This window comes from Prunus avium, chromosome 3, assembly GCF_965620075.1.
Source record: "Prunus avium chromosome 3, drPruAviu1.hap1.1, whole genome shotgun sequence".
Lineage (NCBI taxonomy): Eukaryota > Viridiplantae > Streptophyta > Magnoliopsida > Rosales > Rosaceae > Prunus > Prunus avium.
The window spans coordinates 36443780-36455585 of NC_142286.1; the positions used below are offsets into that span (position 1 = coordinate 36443780).

An 11806-nucleotide genomic window follows, 5' to 3' on the forward strand; every position below is an offset into this window, starting at 1 on the left:
AATCCCCTGTTGGATTGTTTCCCCGGTACAATTAGGTGTGTCTTATATATATATATATATATATATATATAGAGTATATCTCTTATATTATTAGTAATATGCAATTGTTCTTATTTTTGAGTGAGGATACTTCCCCGCTCGTCGTGCCGGTGGGCACGTGTTTCGAGAGTTGATTTGAGATTTGTAAGGAAAGGTTTGGATGGGTTGATTTGTAAGTTTTCATTGGATTTCGGATTTGGCTCGGGTTTGAGCAATCTATTTATATATGTATATGATGGATTTAATGCATTGTTTTCATGCATGGTTTTACAACGGTGGGGTTATACTACTTTGATTTAAATTGAACTAAACTTTGTTTTGTCCACTCACAATTTTCTGTTTTTCGCCCCACAGCCAGTAGTGACTGGAACGAGCTGCAGTGCCGTGTTTTGTACCCTGCTATCACGAGCCGCAGTACTTGAGCTTGTCTCGGAGCCTCAGTGCTATGTAAATACGTAAACTACATTTTTGCTAGTGTGTTGAATTATGTTAGATGCTCTGTTATTGCCCTGTTAGGATTTGGTATTTTGAGGCCGTAGGCCATGTTCTATAACACTATACTTTGTGTAATGCATGCTGGCTGTTGGGTTGTAAATATCTGTGTTTCTGACAGGTTGAAATTTTGGGGATATGTCCTGTTTGCAGGGGAGACTCTGCCAAAATTTTTGGTAGAAAGTCTCGGGTTTTAGTAAGTGGGCCCGGCATCTGCGGAATGCCGGACATAAAGACGGGATCCGATCCGGTTCCCGAGGGAATCTGATCGGTTCGTAATTGTATATCATTTTGTACCCTTCTAGCTTATGATTTGGTTATGTTTTTGAGTTAAACTTGTGCTTTTAATCCTTTTTGTGTTTATCTTTCAGTTCATTGAGCTTTAGGTAATAATGATGGCTTTAGAGAGCATAATTCATGCAATTCAAGCATGTTAAGGCCTAATTTGGATGAATGGATGAAGAGCTTAAAGACAAACTCATTTTGGCTACAGCCCCCTGCGAGTCCAGTTCCGTAGGTCATATTGCAAGCTTTGTTTCAGCAACCTACACAACTTGGATGAGGCCGCATTCTTCATGAAAGTTGTTCCAATGGGTGTGTACTATAACATATCCAAAATTCAGCCCCATTGGATAAAGCTGGAGTCCGTTACCTAGCAAACACAGAACCATGCTCAGGATGGATCTTATCAGCGCGGAAAATGAGTTAGCAATTTGTTTTGGCCTTAACTTCCTCCTCCGACCTTGGATTGGCCCAAATGATATATGGCTGGAAAGAAGACTTTCTGAACTTCAATTTCGAGTGCTTAAAGTCCTAATTTGATTAAGAGAAGCCCAAGTTGTAAGCCCTTGAATTTGCTGGTCATGCTGACCTCAGCATGTGCTGGTTGGATGCTTGGTCATGGTGAGCTAGGTATGAGCTATCATTTCTGGTTGGAAGCTTGGTCATGGTGACATGAAGATGAGCTAGGGCTGCTGGTGGGATCTATTGGTGAAGTGCATCAACCAATTCAAGATTTTCTAATACAAGTGCATCACCCAATTTAGATTTTCTAATACAAGTGCATCAACCATTTCAGATTTTATAAAACAAGTGTTGTATGCATTAGCCATATTGAATTCAGATTTTCACTTCCCCTAGGCCTATAAATAGGGAAGTTCTCTAAGCTTGTAAACACACCCCAAGGGGGGGAGCTCTCAAACACTTCTCTAGAGCTCCCTTCCCTTCTCTCCCTCAAATTCTCTTAATTTTGCTTTCTAGTTCTCAATTCTAGCTTTCCTTTTGCTTCTTAGTTGTAGTTATTTTTCTTTGTAATGTAAATTCTTTTTTTAAGTTTTCAAGTTGAATTAGTTTCCAAGTTTCAATTATGGTTTTTGTTCTTATTCATTATGCTTATAAGTTAATATGCTAGTTTGAATGATTGATCACCATTTAGGCTTGCATGTTAGCTATCTTGGTTTGAATTAAGAGTATACACCATGCTTTAATTCGAATTGAACTATGAATAGGAAGAGTATGTATGGACATTCGACAACAGGGATTAGATACATACTTGGTTGTTTAAAATGTTCTTCTATGCTTAATGGGTTCCTAATGCTTAATTTTAGGTTAGACAACAAATGATCAAATTAGGGAATTAGGAACACAAGGTTATGACCACACACCATGGCTTAATCATACTTTAGCTAGAATCAATCCATTAATCTAAATTGAACTTGGGAACTTATTTGCTTCAGTTACTTATTTCTTTCTTCCTTGTTTTATGTTCTTTGTTTTTGTTTCTATTTTGTGTAGGGAAACTAAATTGGATCATTCAATCACCAATCCCTGTGGAATCGACCTCGCACTTACATATGCTATACTACCAACGGCTCGTGCACTTGCGAGTATCACAAGTTGAGGATGCAGCTTGATCCATTTTGGTGTAGCTGAAATCCACACAACAGAATCCGGGGCGGGTCCTGTCAGCTTGGTATCAGAGCATTAGGTTTCTTTTCTTGTGACTTTCATGCTTCTTATGCGTGTTGGTACTAATTATTTTTGTGGTAGCTTTTGTTAGAATCATGCCTCCTCGTGGTGCTCGAATAAGAGGTCGTGGTCGTGCTCAGAGGTATGGACCGAATCCTCCACCTCCATCTCCATCTCCACCACCACCACCTGTTGGAGAGCAAGCCGGTGAGAATATGTTGGATTGTCAACAAGTGATGAACCAGTTCACTAATCAGTTTACCACACAGCTCGCCCAAAATATGGCTACCGCCATGCAAGGGAGACGAGACTTGGAAGGTTCAGATATAAAGAAAGTGAAAGATATGGGAGCTAAAGAGTTCTTTGGTAGCTCTGATCCTACGGAAGCCGAGGCTTGGCTCACGGATGTGGAAAGAGTTTTTGAGGTTCTGCAATGTCCGGATGGGGATAAAGTGAGATTGGCGGCCTTTCTACTGAAAGGGAATGCGTATCATTGGTGGAAAACGGTTAGGAGAGCTGATATGACTTGGGAGGATTTCCAGCGCGTGTATTGATAGATCCCGGGGCTACCCATTCGTTCATTGCCAGTAGCTTTGTGCCTTATGCCAGTGTTAGACCCACACCCATGGCAGGAAGTTTTAGTATTTCTTTACCTACTGGGGACGTCCTGTTTGCGGATATGGTATTTAAAGGTTGTTATGCCCAAGTAGGAGATGCAATGTTGGATGCGGATTTGATTCCCTTGGATTTGGTGGATCTTGACATTATTTTGGGAATGGATTGGTTAGAAAAGCATCGTGCATCTGTGGATTGTTTCAGGAAGGAGGTAGTGTTTAGAAGTCCGGGACAACCTGAAGTCATGTTCTGTGGAGAGCGTAGAGTTCTTCCTTCTTGTCTTATCTCCGCCATCACGGCAAAAAGGTTGCTTAAGAAAGGATGCGTGGGGTACTTAGCCCACATCATTGATACTCAGGAGATCACTTTGAATCTGGAAGATGTTCCTATTGTTCGTGAGTTTCCAGATGTCTTTCCGGATGATCTTCCTGGTTTGCCTCCTCAGAGAGAAACCGAGTTCACTATCGAACTCCTTCCAGGCACGAATCCAATTTATCAAGCTCCTTATAGGATGACACCGGCAGAATTGCGGGAGTTGAAGATTCAATTGCAGGAGTTGGTTGATCTTGGATTTATTCGACCTAGTGTTTCCCCTTGGGGTGCACCGGTGTTGTTTGTAAAGAAGAAGGATGGAACCATGAGGCTGTGTATTGATTACAGACAATTGAACAAGGTGACAGTGCGTAATCGATATCCTTTGCCTCGAATCGATGATTTGTTTGATCAATTAAAGGGTGCCAAGTATTTCTCTAAGATCGATTTGAGATCGGGTTATCACCAACTGAGAGTACGAGAGGAGGATGTTCCGAAGACAGCATTCAGGACTCGTTACGGCCATTATGAGTTCTTAGTGATGCCTTTCGGATTGACTAATGCTCCAGCAGCGTTTATGGATCTCATGAACAGAGTGTTCCGACCTTACTTGGATCGCTTTGTGATTGTATTCATAGATGAAATCCTTGTCTATTCCAAAACTTTGGAGGGTCACAAGAAGCATCTGAGGTCGGTATTGAGGACTTTGAGAAGGACGGAGCTGTATGCCAAGTTTAGTAAGTGTCAGTTTTGGTTGGACAGAGTGGAATTTCTCGGGCATGTAATATCAACAGAAGGAATCTATGTGGACCCTCGGAAAATAGAAGCAGTTGTAAATTGGGTGCAACCCACTAATGTGACAGAAGTACGGAGTTTTCTGGGGTTAGCAGGTTATTATTGTCGGTTTGTGGAAGGATTTTCTGTGATAGCAGCACCTCTTTCACGGTTAACAAGGAAAGACGTTCAGTTTGTGTGGACGGAAGAGTGTGAACAGAGTTTCCAAGAGTTGAAGAAGCGGTTGACCACCGCACCTGTTTTAGCTCTTCCAGACAATTCAGGGAATTTTGTGATCTACAGTGATGCATCATTACAAGGCTTGGGATGTGTTTTGATGCAGCATGATCGGGTGATTGCTTATGCCTCAAGGCAACTCAAGAAGCATGAGCAGAATTATCTTACGCATGATCTGGAACTTGCTGCAGTGGTGTTCGCTCTCAAAATATGGCGACACTACCTGTATGGTGAGACGTGTCAAATCTTCACTGATCATAAGAGCCTCAAGTATATTTTCACACAGAAGGAGTTGAACCTGAGACAACGACGTTGGATGGAGTTGATCAAGGATTATGATTGCACAATTGAGTATCATCCCGGTCGAGCTAATGTAGTAGCTGATGCTCTGAGCAGGAGCATTAATGTGAGTGTAGCTCATTTTAAAGGAGTTTACATTCCATTGATGGGGGAACTACGGAAGGAAGAGGTAGGTTTGGAATGGAGTCAACAGGGTGCAATACTTGCTAGTTTGTATGTGAGGCCTATCCTGATTGAAAGGGTGATTGCAGCACAACTGGAAGATCCTAATCTGTGTGTGATAAGATCAGAAGTAGAAAGTGGTATACGGAGGGATTATGCAATAAGAGAAGACGGAGCTTTGGTAGTTGGAACTCGTCTTTGCGTACCTAAGAAAGGAGATGACCTGAAGAGAGAAATCTTGGAGGAAGCTCACTGTTCAACTTATTCTATGCATCCAGGTAGTACTAAGATGTATCGGACTCTACGGGAGTACTACACTTGGCCGCATATGAAGGGTGACATCGCTAAGTATGTGAGCAGGTGTTTGGTGTGCCAACAAGTGAAAGCGGAGCGACAGAAGCCTTCTGGACTTTTGCAGCCACTCCCGATCCCTGAATGGAAGTGGGAGCATATTACAATGGACTTTGTCTTCAAACTTCCACGTTCTGCTAATGGGTATGACGGAATTTGGGTGATAGTTGATCGACTCACCAAATCAGCTCACTTCCTACCTGTGAAGGAAACCTATTCTTTGTCAAAGCTAGCGAAACTCTTCGTGGGTGAGATAGTGAGATTGCATGGAGCTCCTGTGTCCATTGTGTCGGACAGGGATGCTAGGTTTACCTCTCGATTCTGGAAATGTCTACATGAGGCTATGGGCACCAGGTTACGTTTCAGTACTGCTTTCCACCCACAGACTGATGGACAGTCAGAAAGAACCATTCAGACTCTGGAGGACATGTTGAGATCTTGTGTGTTACAGTTGAAAGGTAGTTGGGATACTCACCTTGCTTTGGTGGAGTTTGCGTATAATAATAGTTACCATTCGAGCATTGAGATGGCTCCGTATGAGGCTTTATATGGGAGGATGTGCAGAACTCCAGTCTGTTGGAATGAGGTGGGTGACAGGAAAGTGGAAAAAGTGGACAGTATTCGGGATACAACTGAGCAAGTGAAGATGATCCGAGAGAAGCTGAAGACCGCACAAGACAGACAGAAGAGTTATGCGGACAACCGGTCCAAGGATCTTGAGTTTGCAGTTGGAGATTGGGTATTCTTGAAGCTATCTCCTTGGAAGGGTGTGATGAGGTTTGGTAAACGGGGAAAGTTAAGTCCTCGTTATATTGGGCCGTATGAGATCACAGAACGTGTCGGACCAGTTGCCTACAGACTTGCCTTACCTTCGGAACTATCTCGGATCCATGACGTTTTCCATGTGTCCATGTTGAGGAAGTACTTGCCTGATCCTTCTCATGTTTTGGAACAGCAACCCATGGAGTTGAGAGAAGATTTGTCATATGATGAGAAGCCTGTACAAATACTGGACAGAAAAGAACAAGTGTTGCGCTCCAGATCTATCCCTATGGTGAAAGTGTTATAGAGGAGTCAGACTGTAGAGGAAGCTACTTGGGAACCCGAGGAGCAGATGCGGGCCCAGTACCCTTACCTCTTCTATTGACAGGTACGTAAATTTCGAGGACGAAATTCTTTAAGGGGGGTAGATTGTAACATCCCGGACCAAAAATAAGACTATTCACTAATTTATTTAAATTAAAAATGGAATTTCCAATTTTGCCCTTGAAGTGGGGGCAAAAAGGTCAATTTTTATCCGGAGTGATTTTGGGACGACAAGTGGTATTTTTAGATAGGTGGTACTGAGCCGAGTCCGTAGACACGGAGTAGGCTCGATTCGAACTTGGAACGAGAAAGTTACGATCGAAAAATATCGAGGACATATTTGGAATTATTTTTCGGAAATTATTTTTGGATAAAATCAGTTTTTTTCAGAAATAATATCTCATTTCTCTCTCCTCACTCTCTCTCTCCCGTGCGTCTCTCTCTCTCCCGTCGACTCTCTCCCTCTGCGACTAACCTAGCCACCATCACAGACCACCCTAGCCCACGGCACCGGTACCAAAACATCCGGCCAGACCTCCCCGACGCAACCCAGGCCGTCCTCCGCCCTCAGCCGTCGTCCAGCCGCCGGAAAACGCAAGGAAACAGTCGGAAACAGTCGCGATTTTTCAGCCGCTCGTTCTCCGTCGTCCGGCCACCATTTCCGACGCACGAGGTATGGTTTCTCATCTACTCTGCGTGCTCTAGCTGACTGATGGTTAGGTTTTTAACGATTCGTAGCTTAAGCAACCCGATTTTCGAATTAGGTTTTGACAGAATTTGAGAACCCGATTCCGGCCACTTCCGGCCATTTTCTGGCCTTCACCCAAGAAGAAAGGTGACTCCAAATTAGGTGTTCTACCTAGGTTAGGAGTTTGGAGTCAAGATACTAAATTTTTCTGGTCACCGGAACAGTAATCGCGCCACCACGCGCTGCCGGCGCGTGGGGCGGCGCGTGGGCAGACCGGCAGAAATCCCATTTTATCTTAGAATGATCCCTACGTTGTCACGAGCGCGTAAGAGTTTACGGATCTTAATTTGGATATCGTATGGACCTCGAACCAATTATACCTATTCTGTGATTTTTGGGTTTGATGTGTTTGGACCGTTGGATCAAACCCAATTTCACGTATGTTATTCCTGGCATTCCTAGGATCGTATAGGAATTTGCGGATCGTGAATCGGAGCCCCGGATGTTCCGATTCATCAACTTAAAGTTTTGACCGTCCGGTTGACCAAGCGTCTTCCGAGACTTTTACAGCGCTTGGAACCCTTAGATTGGATTTTAGGGACGTCTCGATCCTTGTAATTAAGAGAAACCCGGGAAATTAGGATTTTTCTTTAAAGTCTCATTTTTGAAGAGTTGGATTTTAATATCGTATTCCTATTCTGAAATAGGTGATCCGACTCCGCCTTCAGAGCAGGCAGGACCCTCTCGGGGTCGCGCAGCTTGGGACTACTTGTGAGTGGACTTTGTTTTCAAATAAATTGCATGGATTTATCTTGGAAATTGCATGCATGAGAATTTAAGGATTTACTGACAGTTAATTTGGGCTTTAAAGTGAAACTAATATGTTCGTAAGTATTTGGTATATATTTTCTGGGTTTTGATATTCTAAGTATCTTGAGTATATAAAATTTGATATTGAGAAATTGTTACCTATCTTTGAGGGCTATGTGTAGACATGGCATTCGTGTCGTGTTATCAGTATTCGTGTCGTTTTCGTGTCAACCCGTTTTTTTTAACGGGTTGACACGACACGACACGATAAGAAAACGGGTGAGAAATATCAAACACGAACACGACCCGCTCTAATTCGCGAATCACACGACACGACCCGTTTCACCCGTTAAGAAAATAAACTTTTTAATAAAAATTTAATAAACCTATATTTTTACATGCCCAAAAAATCAAAATCATTCCAACAAAAGCTAATATTCTTGAATTTAATCCAAACTTCAACATCAACATCCGTGAATATGATCCATCATAACAAAAGGAAAAGGAAAAACAAATATGAAGTAATCCATGAAGATCTGCACACCAAAAAATCCATTAACATGATCCAAACTTCAACATTTCACCATTGCAATTTTCCTGGAAGAAAAAAAAACACATAAATTGTTAGACAGCAGTTAGTATGAAAATTCCAAACTCACAGAAATTGTTGTGAACTGCACATAAAAATTCTTCTCTAATATTGCTTTTAATATCAATTCTATACATAAAAATAAATAATATTAATACAACCCAAAACCATACAAAGATCAAATTGTTTGAAACTGTAACACTAAATCAAAATACAAGGTTGATTCTTCTTCATGCTTTATTGTTGGTTTGAAACTGCAACATTAAACATATATATATATATATATATATATGGAGGGCCAGAGCAAGGGGAAAAGCAAGGCCCCAGACAAAGAAGAAATGTGAAGAGCAAAAACACCATGAATTATGGAGGGCCAGGGAGGCGTCCAACTCCAATGAATGGGAATAATCTGAACATTTGTTAATGTTTCTCTCTCTCTCTCTCTCTCTCTCTCCTCCCGTGCACTCTGTGTCTCCAGCAAATACCAAGTCAGAAGCCTCTATATCTCTAATTGACAGCAGAGTAAATTAAGAAAAATCAAACATGTCCAGTACATCAATATATAATTTCCAAAGTCCACATAAATATATAATTTCCATATTGAAAATCAAATAAATTTACCGAATCAATTAAGAAAAACATTCATACCTTAAGATAGGATTTAACAGCAGAAAAGATCTTCAAAGACATAGAGAGGAGAGATCGCAAGAAGAAGGAGAAGATGAGAACTTGAGAGAGAAAGAAAGAAAATTGCAGAGCAGAGAAAGAAAAGAAAGCGGCTGAATGAATGAAGAGAAAGAGATGCTAGGGTTTTTTTTTAAAAAAATAGAAAATTACAAAATTACCCCCTCTTAACGGGTTGGTTCGTGTATTCGCGAATGGACACCGAAACGACCCGTTAGCTTAACGGGTGGCTAACGGGTCAACACGATAGCAACACGACACGATAACTCCAACCCGAATACTGAATTTTTCGTGCGAATTCGTGTCGTGTTATCGTGTCGTATGGGATTTTGCCATGTCTAGCTATGTGTGGGAAGTACGGGGTGTTTTATGAGTTGTGGAAAGATGTGGTATAGATTGTCAGTTTGGAGTGCTATAAGCACTACCCCGTGTACCTTCCCCTGGATTTGTGAATGGTTTATGGATTGAGATACTTGGAAATGTCGGAACCCGGGGCATACCTTAACGGGGTGTCGCTGTAGACCCTTAATTGGGTAGTCTGCGCGCGTAGGACTGTTTACAGACGTACGGGTCTTGATTCTTCGTCCGTACGTGCTGGCTGAGAGTTAGTCCCCCAGTTGGACGGCTCATCCCTAGCCACATGTCGTTTGAGGGCTGTAAAATGTGGACTAGTCAACAATCCCCTGTTGGATTGTTTCCCCGGTACAATTAGGTGTGTCTTATATATATATATATATATATATATATATATATATATATATATATATATATATATATATAGTATATCTCTTATATTATTAGTAATATGCAATTGTTCTTATTTTTGAGTGAGGATACTTCCCCGCTCGTCGTGCCGGTGGGCACGTGTTTCGAGAGTTGATTTGAGATTTGTAAGGAAAGGTTTGGATGGGTTGATTTGTAAGTTTTCATTGGATTTCGGATTTGGCTCGGGTTTGAGCAATCTATTTATATATGTATATGATGGATTTAATGCATTGTTTTCATGCATGGTTTTACAACAGTGGGGTTATACTACTTTGATTTAAATTGAACTAAACTTTGTTTTGTCCACTCACAATTTTCTGTTTTTCGCCCCACAGCCAGTAGTGACTGGAACGAGCTGCAGTGCCGTGTTTTGTACCCTGCTATCACGAGCCGCAGTACTTGAGCTTGTCTCGGAGCCTCAGTGCTATGTAAATACGTAAACTACATTTTTGCTAGTGTGTTGAATTATGTTAGATGCTCTGTTATTGCCCTGTTAGGATTTGGTATTTTGAGGCCGTAGGCCATGTTCTATAACACTATACTTTGTGTAATGCATGCTGGCTGTTGAGTTGTAAATATCTGTGTTTCTGACAGGTTGAAATTTTGGGGATATGTCCTGTTTGCAGGGGAGACTCTGCCAAAATTTTTGGTAGAAAGTCTCGGGTTTTAGTAAGTGGGCCCGGCATCTGCGGAATGCCGGACATAAAGACGGGATCCAATCCGGTTCCCGAGGGAATCCGGGGCGGGTCCTGTCAATAGGCACATGACGTACCTAATCAAACAAAAAAAACCATATTTTGGTAAGAGAATCCCTTGATCGGGCACAAAAAAACCTTTACGGTAGGCTCGTTTATGCTAATATCAGGTCTAATAGTATTAATCATACCTTAATTATCCTTTATTGGGCAGTGTATATTTTGACGGGCAATATGTATTTTGATCGGGCAAGAAGAAAACCCTTGATCAGGCAAAATATGTATTTTGATAGGGCAAGACGAAAGCCCTGATTAGGCTAAGTATTGTTTATCAGGCAAGAAGAAAACCCTTAATAGGGCTGCCCCTGTCGGATAAACCTTGTATGCCCTTGATAGGATCTAAAATAAATATTGAAATAAACTACTCTCTAAATGCAAATAACCGAATACTTGGAAATGAAAACCTCTTAATTCATCAATTATAATACAATTGTAAATAAATGAAAACGCAAGATCATTTATCTTAATATAATACAATTACACTAAAAAAGGAATGAAAGCTGTAGATGTCTTCATCCAATTTGAATATTTTAGTTGTTTGGGAAATATTTAGCAGTTATACTAGTGAATCATACCAAGTATTTGGCAGAGCAATAAAGGAGATGATCATAGGAGTTGTCAACTTGATGATCTTTGAGAGTGAGATTGGTTTAAACTGAGAATTCAATTTAAGATCAAGTGTTGATCGAGTTGAAGTCTGTAGTGTTTAAAGACATTGCGTTTGATTTAGAGAGAGAGAGTCGTCAAGTGCTGCTGCTGAGCTTCCTATTTATAGGCTGAAAATTTGAACCCGATGATGATGAACAGATAATGAAATTCTGGGTTCAAACAGCATCATTACAAATTCTGTCTTTTTGGTAATCAATCTCGAGTGGATAAGGAAAAGCAATGGTCGCCGGTAGTGCATCACCGAAAGCTCCTGTTTGAGCTTTGTTTAAGATTTGGATCGAGCCCGACTGCCTTGCTTTTGCTCTGAGTGCTGATAAAAATAGTTTATCTTGGTCTCCTCTCTAATCAGCATGTGCCAACTGTGAAAAGACCATTACGCTTTGACCCCTTGACAGGTCAAAGTCATATATGGATATGAATATGAATAATGGACTTGCGAATTAAACCAAATTATGGCCCAATTATGAAATGAAGAAGCCCTATATTGTAAAAACATACAGGTTTGGGTCT

General features: G+C 41.3%; 1 long non-coding RNA gene across 1 annotated transcript; it reads right to left on the bottom strand.

Moving 5' to 3' along the window:
- Positions 1 to 8183: 8183 nt before the first annotated feature.
- On the bottom strand, positions 8184 to 9443 carry LOC110746950 (uncharacterized). Its single transcript, XR_002525089.2, has 2 exons — positions 9072 to 9443; positions 8184 to 8431 (listed from the first exon to the last, which is right to left on the bottom strand). It is a non-coding gene; the product is annotated as an uncharacterized LOC110746950 (long non-coding RNA).
- Positions 9444 to 11806: the final 2363 nt, after the last annotated feature.